General features: G+C 37.1%; 1 protein-coding gene and 1 pseudogene across 1 annotated transcript in view; one reads left to right on the top strand and one right to left on the bottom strand.

The window, feature by feature from the left end:
- Nucleotides 1-8,276, bottom strand: part of LOC122213631 — a 76,700-nt pseudogene extending 68,424 nt beyond the window's left edge.
- The window catches only part of KCND2 (potassium voltage-gated channel subfamily D member 2), a 480,818-nt gene that overhangs the window by 286,185 nt on the left and 180,462 nt on the right, over nucleotides 1-14,171 (top strand). The gene's annotated exons all lie outside the window — the stretch shown is intronic.

A 14,171-nucleotide genomic window follows, 5' to 3' on the forward strand; every position in this document is an offset into this window, starting at 1 on the left:
AGTTATTAAAGGAAAGAATCAGAACAATTTCTATGATAAATTAACCTTTTAGGCAGAAATTTGTTTTTCTGTTTTTAATTTTTCTCGTTGATCTAATTTAAACTTCAGGTATAAGCTGTGTAGAGTCTCTTTGTACCTGCAGTTTGCAAATAATAGATCAACAGCCAATATAGGACTGATACACTATGAAATGAAATGTAGGGTTTAGCAAGCATGACTTTGAAAACAAGATAGAAATAATTGTTGTCAAAGCAGTTTTAAAAAAATACTCAGAGTTACAGAAAAATATCATCCTGAAAATAAATGATGAACACGTTCTAACCTCTCATTCAGGAACTCTTTTTATCAAAAAAACAAAAAATAAGTAAAAGTCAAATTTGAAATAAACCTTTCTTAGCAAGCTGTTAGAGCTCAAAGATCATGGAATTCAAATCCAGGGTTAGCTTCTTGACTTCGAGTTGACCATATACTAAGAAATATACTAAAACAAAGGGGGAAGATCATAGTCTACAAGGAGAGATTGCTTAAGAAATTTAAAGGAAAACATGCAAAGCTAAAAATATATAATAGCTTATGCACAATAAATGTAAATGTTTGATTTTCCTCCCAATATTTTGGCGAGATAAACATCAAATGGTGATCATCTGACCTCTGTCTCTGGCCCAATGGGGCCCAATAACTCAGGAAAGTAATTATCTTCTCTATTTTGAAAATCAAATTTATTGGTGGGTCTCAATACTTGTTTATTGAATACAGTTCTAGCCCTTTCAATGCAACAGTGTGTGTGGGTTGAAAAGGAGAAGATACGTAGAATAAGGACATCAACAATAACATTCATCTTTCTTTCAATTTCAGAGAAGGGATCTACATAGCCATTTGAGAGAAATCATGTTACATGCAATTTTCAAAGTGGTTTATATCCTATTATTTTACATAGTCCTCCTAATGACCCTGTGAGTTAAGAGAAAGAAGATCTATCTATTACTGTTTTTAAAATTATAATTCCAAAACTCACAACGTTCGAATGATTTTCTCCAAATCATATGACTATTAAGTCGGAGAAGCAAAGCTAGAATCCACCAGAACTTCTGACTGTAAGTTGATGGCCTTTTGTTTTAAATTATTCTGCTTCCTAGAAAACATCTTCCACAAATGAATCCAAATTATGAGTGGGAGAGTTGGGTTGATAACTCTTGAACGATAAATAATTCGTTGAATGCTCAAAAAGTAATTGTCTATGTGGCTAGGAATGCAATACAGATTTTAAGCTATATTTACCACTTAAGAGAAATTATCCCTTCTGTACATTAGAATCTCGTATAATATGTATTTCATGCAATCTATGATGTACTCTTAAGTGTAAATATCATGCTTTAATTGTTCACACCTTCATGTTATGGATTCTCAGTCAAAATAAAATAATATTTATATTTTTCCATCTGTATCCTCTAACTCATTCTTCTCATGAAATCTAGATTTTGTGATCAAAATCGGAAATGTTAACAACCATCTTAGAATCACTGTCCTTTACCAACTATAAACTATAAGCACTGGCACTATTATCAAAACAATTAATTGAAAATAAAGTACATAGTATACACAGAGTTACAAGAAATTCACTTGAGTCCCCACTAGTTACTTATATTCGAGTCTTCATTCTGTTCAATTAAAATGACTATTAGAATGTCCAAGACAGGCAAATTGTGAATGACTCAAGTCTGGCCAGCCTTGGAATTACTTGGCCCAAATCCCTTGGGCTTGCATCATGACCTTCAATAAGAGCCCAGTGACTGAAATCATTCTCCATTTCTCATGGTAACTGAAGAAGTTCTGCCTCCAATTTCCCTTTCTAGGGAAGTGGATTTTTGTGGGTCATGTTGTCCCTGAGCCTCCATTTTCTTTTCATTTCTTACTGCAAAAGAATTTTTTCTTCCCCTATTGCTCTGGCAAAATGACAAGCAGAGACTCAAGGGTATGTTTGTTGCAGTTCTGTAGAAGCTATTAGAACTCACAGTTACCTCTGCTCTCTCTGTTGTTACTATTAAAGGGTCCAGTACATCTAGGGGTGATATGGATTTCACAGTCAGCCTGAGGATGTGAATAAATTATTCACTCATCTTAAAAAAGTACTTTACTTAAAATAACTCTAGGCAACTAAGAATTATGCTGTTCTTCTATGTTTAATTTTAAGTGCAAAGAGGACTAACAGGTGCTTCCTGAATGCTGTTTGCATTGTCAGTGGTGTAGAGTATCATCACATGATTGATGCTACATTAATACTGACTTCGGACTTGAGTAATATACTGAGAATGTGAGGCAGTCAGCTTTGTTCACCTTTATGTGCCCTAGAGATTTTTAGATTCAGCCTTATCCAGGATGAAGGGAAGCAATAGTATTTCAGACAGAGCTTTGGCCTCAGACTCTGTCACAAATAAGTTAGGTGACAGCAACTAAGAGATCTAAACTCTTGGGGACTCAGTTTCCACATTTGTATATTGAAACAGTTTTTCCTACTATATGACCTTAAAGCATTTTGTAGTTCCCTCAGTGCTATAAAGAAAAAAAAAGTGTTTCCCTAGCTAGGAACTGGGTGCTCCAGAGAATTGTCTGAAAGAAGTAGCTGGTAGGTTTTCCAACAGAGTACGCATTTACCTGGGTAATCAAGACCCACTTCAGGAACCATAGGAGGAGTCTGGAGACTCATTCAGAACAGCCAAGCTCTCACTTTTGTTGAAGTCTGCCTCCTTTGTAAAGTCTTCATAGTCTGCCTTATATTGTGTCAGAATGAAACCAGCCCAAATCAGTGTTAGGTGGAGAAGAAGGAATGGAGGGAGGAGGTAATTTTATCTATAACTAAATGAACTAATTAAAAGTACTGCTGAACCCTGCTTCCTTTATTTTACTAGGACAGTAAACAGGATTTTTCCTTAGTTTAAAATGGTGTCTTCAGTGTCTGTGCGGGTTGAACTAGGAGAATGTGAAAGCCCTATTTCCTCTAAAATTGCTTCCCTTCCAGATTCTTTCTCCTCTTGGCAAGCCCATATCCCTCCAAGAGACTCATTTTTTTTTTTTTCTCAATCAAACAAGGGAGGTCTTGCCTCCATAAAGCTCTTAGTGTGTAAGGAAGGTTCCACAACAGTACCTTAGCAGTGCATGCTCATTAAATATGTGTTGAGTGAATGAATTAAAAAGAAAGAATGGGGCTCTTGTAGCTTTCCCTCAGGAAGGAAGCAGAGCCTGATGGAGGTGCTCTGGTACAGAGGTTATGGTGCAGTGAGTTGGGGAAGAAGCAGGGGATTATATCAGTACCAGTTCCATGGCTACATGTTGCTGATGAAGACTGTAAAAAGGGGGAACCAGAAAAGCTGGCAAGGGAAGTGTTGAGCACAGGACAGGAGGGTAAGTGAGGGATCCACCGCAGAGCTCTGCCCCAAAAGGGCTTTGAGTTCATGGACCCTAGGGCAACATTTTGTTTCAGTGACCATTTTTGTTCGGTTGGGGCATTCTTATGTGATCTTTTCACTAGATTTTAGACTCAAAAGACGTACTTCAATTGCAGGCATTGAACTTTAACAAGGTTAGTATCTCAGGAAAAACTGATCTGACATCCATTAAGAGGTCAAAAAAGCCAGAGAGCAAAGGGTGGTCCTTTTGAAGCGGAATCAGAAGCAGCACATCAACTTTAGACATGGAGATCCAGAAGGGAGGGCATCTTCATACTACACCGTAATTGGGAAAGGGTGGAAATCAGAAGGCATGCCATTTTAAAGGGAACCTCTATCCTGCTAGGTCATTGAATAAAACATGCCTGTCTCTTCTACAGATCAGTCACGATTTGCAGAAATTAGCCGTCTTCTATTGAGGACACAGCGAGATGTGGAGAAAAGTTAAATGGGGAGAGGGCGTAAGAGAAAGCAAAGAGATGGAGAATAGAGTCGTTTTCTCTCAGGAATGGTGTGCCCCTGCCGCGGCGTCAGCCTTGGCACATTTGGTGTTTGCGTGTTGATTAACAGCGTTATAGTGTATCTGTTATTACTTAACTGACGTGTTGCTGCAAATTATAGCTGGAGCGCTGTTGTGGGTTACAGATACAAATAACATTTAAAATAATTTCTTTCCTGGATACCTAGAGGAATTGTGAACTCAACAGCAGGTTTTCCCTTTACTCTAAAAGCATCCATCCTGCTAACTGAGTAAAATAGCTGTTTTTCGGTTCATGCTGAGTTTTAAATGTAATGTGTTATAAGGTGTTTATTCTCTCACCGATTAGCTCCCATTATCATTAATGGGAGTTGCCTGAACAAGTACTCCATGAAGTAGTGCGAATATCATCTTCTCGGGCTGCTTTTGGGGGAAATATTTTCTTTCAGAGAGAATTCTTTTCTTGACCTCAGCTATTCTAAGTGTCACATCATTTGTCGTACTGTCAGGTTTGGGGTTTTTTTCCATATCGTATTGGCAAAACAAAATGAAGCTAGCCATATCCAAAGCGATTATAATAAAGGGCATAAAGACAATAAAGGATAGTTGGGAGGAACAGATCAAAGCATGGATAATTTAGCAATCTCCCCTGAGTGAGAGCCAATCTCACACATAGCTGGAGTCAGAAGATGCCTCTGCGCAGGGAAGTGAGGTCTGCTCGGCGCCCCCCAGACACAGCGCTCACAGCTTCTGCTTGCTCTATTGCCTTTGGGTGGGGATGTATTAAAATTGGAGTTAATTTTTTCTCTTCTTTAAAATTTAAATACCTCTAAAAAGTAAAGTGTGTTATCAAGATGATTTAGTGAAGACATACAACTAATAGGATTATTATTCCCGTTTTACAAATGGAAAAAAAAATGAGGTAACACAAGATTCAATGACACGTTGACCAGAGATTGTTATGTCATAGCCCAGTGATCAGAATGAAACGGTTAGAATTGCCCCATCAGTCTATTTCATATTCTACTTAAAACTGGGAGACCCGCAAGATGTGGCCAAACTAAAGACACAGAGTAAATAATATTCAGTTGACCAAATCTCACTGTGGGCTGATGTATCTGCAGAATTTCCAAATGGTACTTGACTGTACTTGATTCCATTTTATGTTAAGAAACAGGAAATGGTTTCGCCACCAAGCACTTTGTAGTCAACCACAGGAAGCTCGTGCTGTTTGTATTCACACATGCTCTTCAAGGTCTCCAGGGAGCCCTTTGAGGATAAAACATGCCTTAACTCCCTGCCTCTAGAGTAAGAACGATTTACCTTGATGTTTGTGGAATCTTCCTATCAGTTTGAGAGAGAACAAATTTTGAGGAAAGAGGCAAAGTAATAAGTCATCTTCTTATGGACTTTCCCGGTCAAATAAACATATGAATGGAGGTGGAGGAGCAAACTTTACATTGCAGTTCTCAAATGGAAATACCTCATTTAAAAAGATTAAATTGGGGCATTATGATCAGCATGGGGTTGGCCAGCCCCAGAAGAGGATTGTGTTATGTTGGAAACCCACAAGGAAAGAGGAGCAAAGAATAAAGAGACTTTGCAATTCTTTATTGTAGAGAACCGAAAATTGAAAAATGTCAATCAACATTTAAGTACAATGAAAGCTCCTAAGTGTCTCTTATATTCATTCAGAATTTTTAATAAACTTTTAGGACTCTAATAGAGTTCTTCTTCATACTATTTTTAAAAGATGGACTCTAGGAAAGAAAGGGAACAGATTGTTACTTGGAAATATTGGAACAATTTAAGAAAAAAAATTATTCCCACTGTCTGTAAGCATATAAAAAATCCACTAAAATAAATTACGACATAATTATAAATCATTCTTATCTATTAAAGGCAGATCCCCGAGAGCCCCTAGTAGTAAAAATATTCAACACATGGGCACATACCTCCTGAGTTTCCTTTATTTGTTCATATATATTTACTCATTCATCAATAGTTATTATGTACCTTCCTGTGCCAGGCACAGTACTCGGTGTTGGAGATAGAAAGTGGAATGATGCAAGGTGAAATTGCATTTCTATCTGGTGATAACATTGTACCTGTGAGTCAGGTTTTTCACTGGAGAGAGCTCATCACATCTTCTCAGTGCACAGAAGGACATGCCATCACATTTGTTTTATTGAAAGTTAGCTTGCTTTCACACTTAAAAAAATTTGCTGCAGAATATTCTTGTAAAAGCCACATGATTCCTCATTAGCTAAACTGTAAGAAATCCAGATTTTTAAAGGCATTCTTACTTTTCCTCCTATCACACTGTGTCTACTCTAAAAAAGATAGCACTGTATGATAGCCATTGTGCATAATCTGTGGATCCATTCATTCATCTAATATTCATGGATTACTATGAGCCAGACACTCACTGTGTTCTCAGGTACTGAAAAAATGAAGGTGAATGAGACAAAAGCCTTGTGCTCAAGTAGCCTCTCGAGTTATAGCACTTCCTGGAAGATAATGGATAGCCAGAGACAGAATGCTAGTACTGGTTATAATGCATTGCCATCTACCTTCTTCAGGGATTGAGACACAGGATACCAGAAACCAAATGGCATATAGACTCTAAGACTATAGATTGCGGTAACTGTCCCCTCGCAAGAGAAATTAAAGTTTCCTATAAGGATATGCAAATCCTAGAATGGAATGTTTTCTTATAATAGCATGTATGTAAATTACAATGAGATCCGAGTGTATTAAAATTCCAATTATACTGGACAAAAGAATTCACAGAAGTTACTTTCTATTGGATTAAGAGAATGGGCAGTTTGTTTATGTATTGGCTGTGAAGGAGTAACTCATGGTGGGAGAAAATTGTTAAAATCCACACTTTTTACAAGTTCATGCCACCTATTCCTGCCATTTACCATTCCTTTGAACACATTACACTGCTGTCTGTAAATTTTTTTAAGTGCTGCTTTGCTTTTACAACTCCGTAGTAGGTCCCTAAATTTTTTGGCTCCTGCACTCATACAAAATATTCCGCATACTGGGTATTCAGTATGCCATTCCTGCTTCTACAGCTGCTAATGATAAGGTTGATAAATTATCATCTTGATCCATCTCTAAATAGAGAAACGGTCTGCATCTGTTCGGGATGATTTTAGGCCAACCTGCAAGCACAGAGATTAGATCACTGGGCATATTGGCCAGAGTGAGATTTTAAAGAGATGGGCTGGAATTAAGTACAGGAGAAAACAAGAGTCTGGCAGCTTTTTGGACTTGCGTCACGTGGTTCAGAACAGGTGTGAACCATCCTGGGCTTGCTATCCTTGAGGCTCCCATCCTGGGCATTGCTAATTTTTCTGCTCTTCCCTCAAGAAAAAAAAAATTATTAAGCAGACTGCTTAGGCAAAAGCTGGAGGTCTTCTGGGACCATCTCATTCTGTGACTTACTGACCTTGGTAAGCAGCTCACATCCCCATAGGCCTTTACATTTAATGTGCTTCATGTGGGAATGACTAGTATTTTGATACTACTCCCAACAGGGTTAGCCGACTTTCCAGCTGAACTGGAAATAATTCATATATCCATCTTGGCCACAAGTACATATCAAATAGTAAAGAGTCACTTAGGACCCAAGAAGCAGTCACTCACATAGTAGTTAAAAGAATCAACTCAATTAGATCTTTTAAAGTAAATACAATATGTCCTTCCTGCTACTCCTGGCCAGTTTCATATCATCTCAACTTATAAATTTGAGTCGTGGTTCTCGAACATTAACTGGCAACAGAATCACTTGGAGGTCTCATTCATCACAGATTGCCAGTATTTAGTCCCCCAGTCTCTGGCTTAGTACTTTTGGGGTGATGCCAAGAATTTACATTTCTTACCTATCCAGGAGATACTGATGCTTCAGGTCCTGGTACCACACATTGAGATCCTCTGGATTACAAAAGAAGATCCCATAGATCTTTGGAGTTAGGCGCAGAATGAAACGTAGCTAGCTGTGCTTCCAATATAGCAGGTTCCACCTTTCTTTTTTTGCAGTTGCCTGGTTTTCTTGATTTCTTCTAATCTTCTTCCTCCATTTATTCATTTACATAATCAAAGGCAGTGAATCTAAGGATGGAACATTGAGAATCTATAAAGTTCTGATAGATCCCACATTAAGATGTGTGGTACCTTTCTTTCATTATATCTATCTGAATTAAAATTGAAGTGTGTGCCAGGGAAGGACATGGCCGTACCCCCACCGAGAAATCTGTAGGTCCTTTATCTTCTGATTCCCTCACAGTGACAATGATGCCACACATTCCTGGTGTCTGCTGACCCCTAGTGGCTCGAGATGCCATCCCCTACTCCTATGTCGATTTTTATAAACTGTAAACTAAGGGAGGATTTAGGGTTGGAGAGATGGTAATAATGAATAATTCATGATACTGACCATCATTTTCAAATTGGGGGGCAAACATAGACATACAATTTTTTTTCCTCTTTTGTACTTTCTTGGAAAAAAGTAAAATGATTGGCAAAGTCTTCTCCATGAAAATCAGATCTATCAGGCCAACTTCTTACAAATTTAAGACAGAGAGCTCCCTACCAAATCCAGCTGTTTGCCCAGGATTTAGTGTCATATAACTGTAGAGATTAAAATCTGGGTGTAAAGGAGGCTGTCTGTGGTTCCAAAGAATTGTAATTTAAAGATATATTTAAACAGGTATACAGTGTAAATCAAATGCGAAGGTAATGACAGTTATTTCAGGGAACATTTAAGTCAGATTAAGTTTCCAATTGAGTTGCTCAACGTCCCTGAATATGAGCAGATCCACCAGAAAACTTTCTGGCTTTAGTACAGTATGTAGTTGCTAAATCAGTATATCCATAAACAAAATTCAGAGATGCTTTTCCTTACGGACCAAAATGATTCAAAGAAAATAGATTAAAATACATTAAATATACTATATTGTTTGTATTAAAGGATTATAGTTCTTGATGTTTAAACAAGGGGGAGTTTAAAACTGAGAACAGTATTAGAAATTACTGGCTCTTCAGCAATTTGTGAATTAAAGGCAAACTTGAATTAGCATGCATGAGATACAGTAGAGTATTGATTACTTATACAAACTCTTTTACACCATCATCTTGAAGCTGCCTCCAAAGAGATTGATAGGGGCACCTGGGTGACTCAGTCGTTTAAGTGTCCGAATTCGGCTCAGCTCATGATCTCGCAGTTCATGCGTATGAGCCCCATGTCGGGCTCTGTGCTGACAGCTCAGAGCCTGGAGCCTGCTTCAGAATTCTGTGTCTCCTTCTCTCTCTGTCCCTCCCCAGCTCGTTTTCTCTCTCTCTCTCTCTGTCTCTCTGTCTCTCTCAAATAAACATTTAAAACATTAAAAGAAAAAAAAAAGATTGATATTAAGTGAAAAACAATGACAAAAAAATCCCAAAAACCTCCAACACTGTTGTCTTTCTATCCCTCAATGCTTCAAAAGTGAAGGATATAAAGAACACTAAAATGGATAAATTCTTCTGGTGAGCCATTGAGAAGGAATCTTCTTCACAGTGAATAATCTTTAAATCAACTGCAAGCCTAACTGCCCAGAGTGCATATACAGAAAGCCTCTGATTTCAACCAGATTAAGGTGACCCAGCTATTCTGTATGTATTACTAGAAAGAAGAAGACAATAGAATGAGGATACTCTCTTCAAGAAGCACAGAAGTCTGCTCAAGGAGAGCACAAGGTCCCACTGTGTGGACACTGTTTCCACATTGAAGCCTCTCCCCTTAGAACAGACAGATCGCTAGCTAGGAATTTGCTTTTTTTTTTTTTTATCACTATTTCAAAGTCTTTTTCTGGCAGGTTCTTTTAGGATCTCATCAGAAATGTAGCTATAGTACTTTATTCACTATGACATTTCATTTTATTGGGATGCAGAATGAGGACTTGCTACTAAAGCCCAGATTTGGAAGAGAGAAGATTTATTGCACACATGCACAGAGAAACAGTATTACCTGAAAAAAAATATGTGCTGGCAAACGACCTAGACTTACAATATTAATAAAACAGATTTACCTGTATAATAGACATGTAATATAAATCACTCTAAGGAATTTGTGACATATTAACATTGCATAGCGCAGAGTTATCATGGGTAGGGAATCTCTCTATTACCTTCATCCTAGGTGGACATTTTGCACTAACATTTTACAGGTGTTACCATGCACGTTGTTAAAACAAGTGTGTTAATCTGTAAGGGGTCCCACCTCTTGAGGTTTGTAATCCAGACTTTCATTTCTGAATCTTGACATCTAGCTGCTGGCGTTTCCTTTTGCCTATGTGAGATAACATAGCACTTGCTCCTACCAATGAGAAATACTTTCCAGAATATTTTGTGTCACCTTAAAAAGATTGTATACACATATCTTGAAAACATAATAAATGATGGTGGAAAACAATTTGTATAAGTAATATCTCAGATTCTCTTCCATGACTTTAATCATGCTGTTGGGCCCACCTGAAATACCCCTTTATTTCCCTCTTCCAGTACAAAGCCCACCTTTTCCAAGTAGTGCTTCCTAACTCCTCAACACCTACATTTTTTCTATAATTTTTCTACATTTTTATGACTAATAACCCACTTAGTATACTAATAACATACTTCCAGGTTTCCTACTAAAACATATCCATATTTTAGTTGGTTTGCATAGAAGTTCAGGATTTTGTTTTCTATTGTTCCTGAATTTCACTTAATGAATATTAATACACTTAATAAGTGCTCAGTAAAAATCGTTTGTATTAAATTTCATATCAATGCCCAGCTTAATCCTAGTTTTGTGGCAGTTGTAGAGACACCTAAGAAATAATGAGCAATTAAAAAAGAATCATTCTTGTATTGTGGTTTTCAAGTACCAAACTACTGAAGAAATAGAAGATTTGAATATTCACAATTGCCTTAATTGGCTAACTTCCTGTGAACTGGCTGAGAAAATTAACAATATAGGCCTCTTAAAATTTTACTAATGTTTCCCCCTGATGCCTTTATTATTAATTTTCTTTTCGTAACTCTACAAAATATCCAGAGGCCTTTAGAAAATTATCACATAGATTTTCAAAGCATATTTAATTATGTTTCCATATAGTTTAGAACTCAACAAAAGGGTACACCTCTAAAAAATTATGATCTGATTCTCATAAGGGAAGATTTTATTCCAGACTTAAATAATAAAAGTAGCTAGAAAACTGTACAAGGGAGAGAATATAAATGGCCCTGATGAATCACAAAAGGAGGGGCATTGCAATCAGAGGTATTGGGATAAGACAGTCAGAGAAGGACAACCATCACACCCTTAAATTATAGCTTACTTGGTGACATTAACAGCTCTGGAAACCTATTCCTCCCCCACACAGACACACCCTCCCCCTAACTGCTCACCCTCAGAGATAGAGGGGGGACATTAACACCTTCTTTTCAGCTCAGAATTAAATTAATTTTATCTGTGCATAGCTTGGGATTCTGGGAAGAACTAAATGGGATCTGTAGGATATATGTGAACAACTAATTAGCCACCCTGTTTCTTATAATATCTTCACTTGAATGATTCTTTCATTGAAAATAATGGTCTGTGTCCTATGGTGAAACAGATTGAGTCAGCTGTTCCCTGTGCTTTTCAAGTGATGAGCGGATGAATTTATCCTTTATTTGCAGGATAATTTGGATCTTAAATTCCTATTTTTTTTATAATTGTCTGTTCCCTCGAAATATCTATTCCTTTTGTCTATGTAGACTCAGCCTAGTCTGGCAAGAAACAAATGCAAATATCTAGAAAATCATTATATCCAACAGGGCACAATAGGACAGAAGGAGGTAGGTAGTCCAAAACATCATGCCAAGACCCTTTGGTTTATAAATTCTCTGAGTAGATGAATGATTGATAAGTGAGATAGCCAGAGTTCACAGAGTAAACACATTTTTTTTGCATTACTGACATGTAGACATAAATATTGGTTTAAAACTGTAAATGTTAATATATTCCTCAGAAATCGAGTCACCTTTTATGAGAACATCATTAACCTTAATTGCATAACTTTAGTCCTTGATTAAATGATAGCCATAGTGCTACCATTAACAAAATTACATATTTTCTGATATTTTTAAATTCAATTTCATGATAATAACCATAGTAGTACTACTACTAATGATATTAACTAGAATTATCTGCCTGCTTTTTACTTGCCAGGCATCCTGCACATACCTTCTCACATTTGATCTGACAAACAATCCCAAATGGTAAGCAGTAATGAAGAGTAATCAAGTTCTCCCATTTTACAGTGAGGGCACAAAGGCTTAGGCAGACAACAGAATCTTCTCAAGATCATCAAAGTAGAAAGGGGAAGACCAGGGACACAAGGCTAAATATTAGCCACCACCCTTAAAGATTTACTCTAGAGGTTACCATTTCATTATTATCTATCTAGTTATGGCAACATTTTCTAAATGAAAACATTTAGGCAAACAGTCTGATAGGAACAAAAAAGTATATTCAGGAGAAAGCAGGGCAGTATGTTTGAACTTGAGCCTCTGTTGGAAAGTTATCGCTGTGATATAGCTTGTGTTTTAGAGTATGCCATTCAGTCTGGTCCATGATGCAGCTGAGCTGCCCTACATCAGCATCGGGCTCTAGTTAAGTGTGCTTATGAAACTCGATATGTTCATCTTTCACATCAAAATATGAGTTCACGAATTAATTTCCTAATGATAGCCATCAGATGATTAATCAAGGCCTTAATAAATAGTAACGCTGATCTCCTCAGGATGCATTGTGAAATATCCACAGTCCTTTGGAGCAGAACGTTGTCAGATGAAGGACAACACTCACGTAAAATTAATGATTTAATGGTGCATTCAAAACAACTTTCTATGGACCATGATAGAATTGGAATGACTTTCTTATTTCTCTACTGAAATCATAACGTGACTGCCTTTCATAAAATAACAATTTTAAGCAAACAGTGCATGTGGGCCAAAATTGTTGGGTTGTTCTCAGTTAAAATTTAGCATTAATATGACTGACTCATAAATAATTCAACATTGATATAAACACTGCTGGTTCCCTAGGAAAATCTTTTTCCCAGGTCCCAGAAACCATTTTTGCAGTCCATTTTTCCTACACAGAAAGCTTCCCATACATTAATCAGCAGAAGAAATTTTAGGTATTCGGTAGTTTTTAAAGACTACATTTAAGACTTGCTCCTTGAAGTGGAATGATGAATCAAATTTGATTTAAAATATTTTGTCTTTTGAAAAACCTCCAATCAAATAATCGAGGAGAAAAGTGACAATAAAATATTGGAACTAGTCATTTTTAAGAGCCAATATAATCTTAAATGATAGGGATTCAGTTTCTATAGAGCCCTTTCTGGACTCAAGGTCAAAACTTTAATGTGGTAACCAGCTTAAGCTAAAATCTTTTGCAGTTTTTGGAGAGAAGGGTTTGGTGTTTGAAAGAGATGTAAATGAATGCTAAGACAGGGGAGATCTTGCAGAATTAAATTTAAAAACTGTCTTTTAGAAAATCCTGTCTACCAGCCTGTCTCATTGAACTGAGCAACAGGCTGAGAAATCAAGGTCATTAGTTTAATATCCCCCTGCCTGAAATGTTCTACATGATGTGTTTTTCTCAGTGTCTTATATTTCAAATGTTGAATAATTGCTCAAATCCACTGAAATCATAAATGTTAAAGGATCATGAAGATAATTCTAGTCCAACTACTAATTTTAGAGGAAAAGAAAATGGAACTCAAGAGAAGCTGTATGTGATTTGCCCAATGCCACAGAAATAGGGAGCAAAATGTTCAGTTGCTACCCTAAATGTTGATTAGCCGGTGAACTGGCCATTAGTACTGTGACATCGTAGCAGTTTTATAAATGGCAGGACTATTAACAAATACGCCAATGTGCTTATGTCCAAATGATCAATCTTTCTAAGCAATTACTTTAAGAGGATCTACCAACAGTCCAGTGATTGACAAAAAGAGTTTTGGGGCCCCTGGTTCAGAGTCAGATTTTGCAACGTAGATGCATTGACTTAGTTATTACTTAATAGTGACTGAGAGCCTACTATGGGTAGGGCACTGCAAGGAAAGAAGTAAAAGCCACTATGTCCTTGTTCTCAGGGATAGCAGTAGACACGAAGATGGACAAAAGGAAGGGTGAATAGGAAACACAATTAATAAAATTGCAAGATT

This window comes from Panthera leo, chromosome A2 (assembly GCF_018350215.1).
Source record: "Panthera leo isolate Ple1 chromosome A2, P.leo_Ple1_pat1.1, whole genome shotgun sequence".
Classification (NCBI taxonomy): domain Eukaryota; kingdom Metazoa; phylum Chordata; class Mammalia; order Carnivora; family Felidae; genus Panthera; species Panthera leo.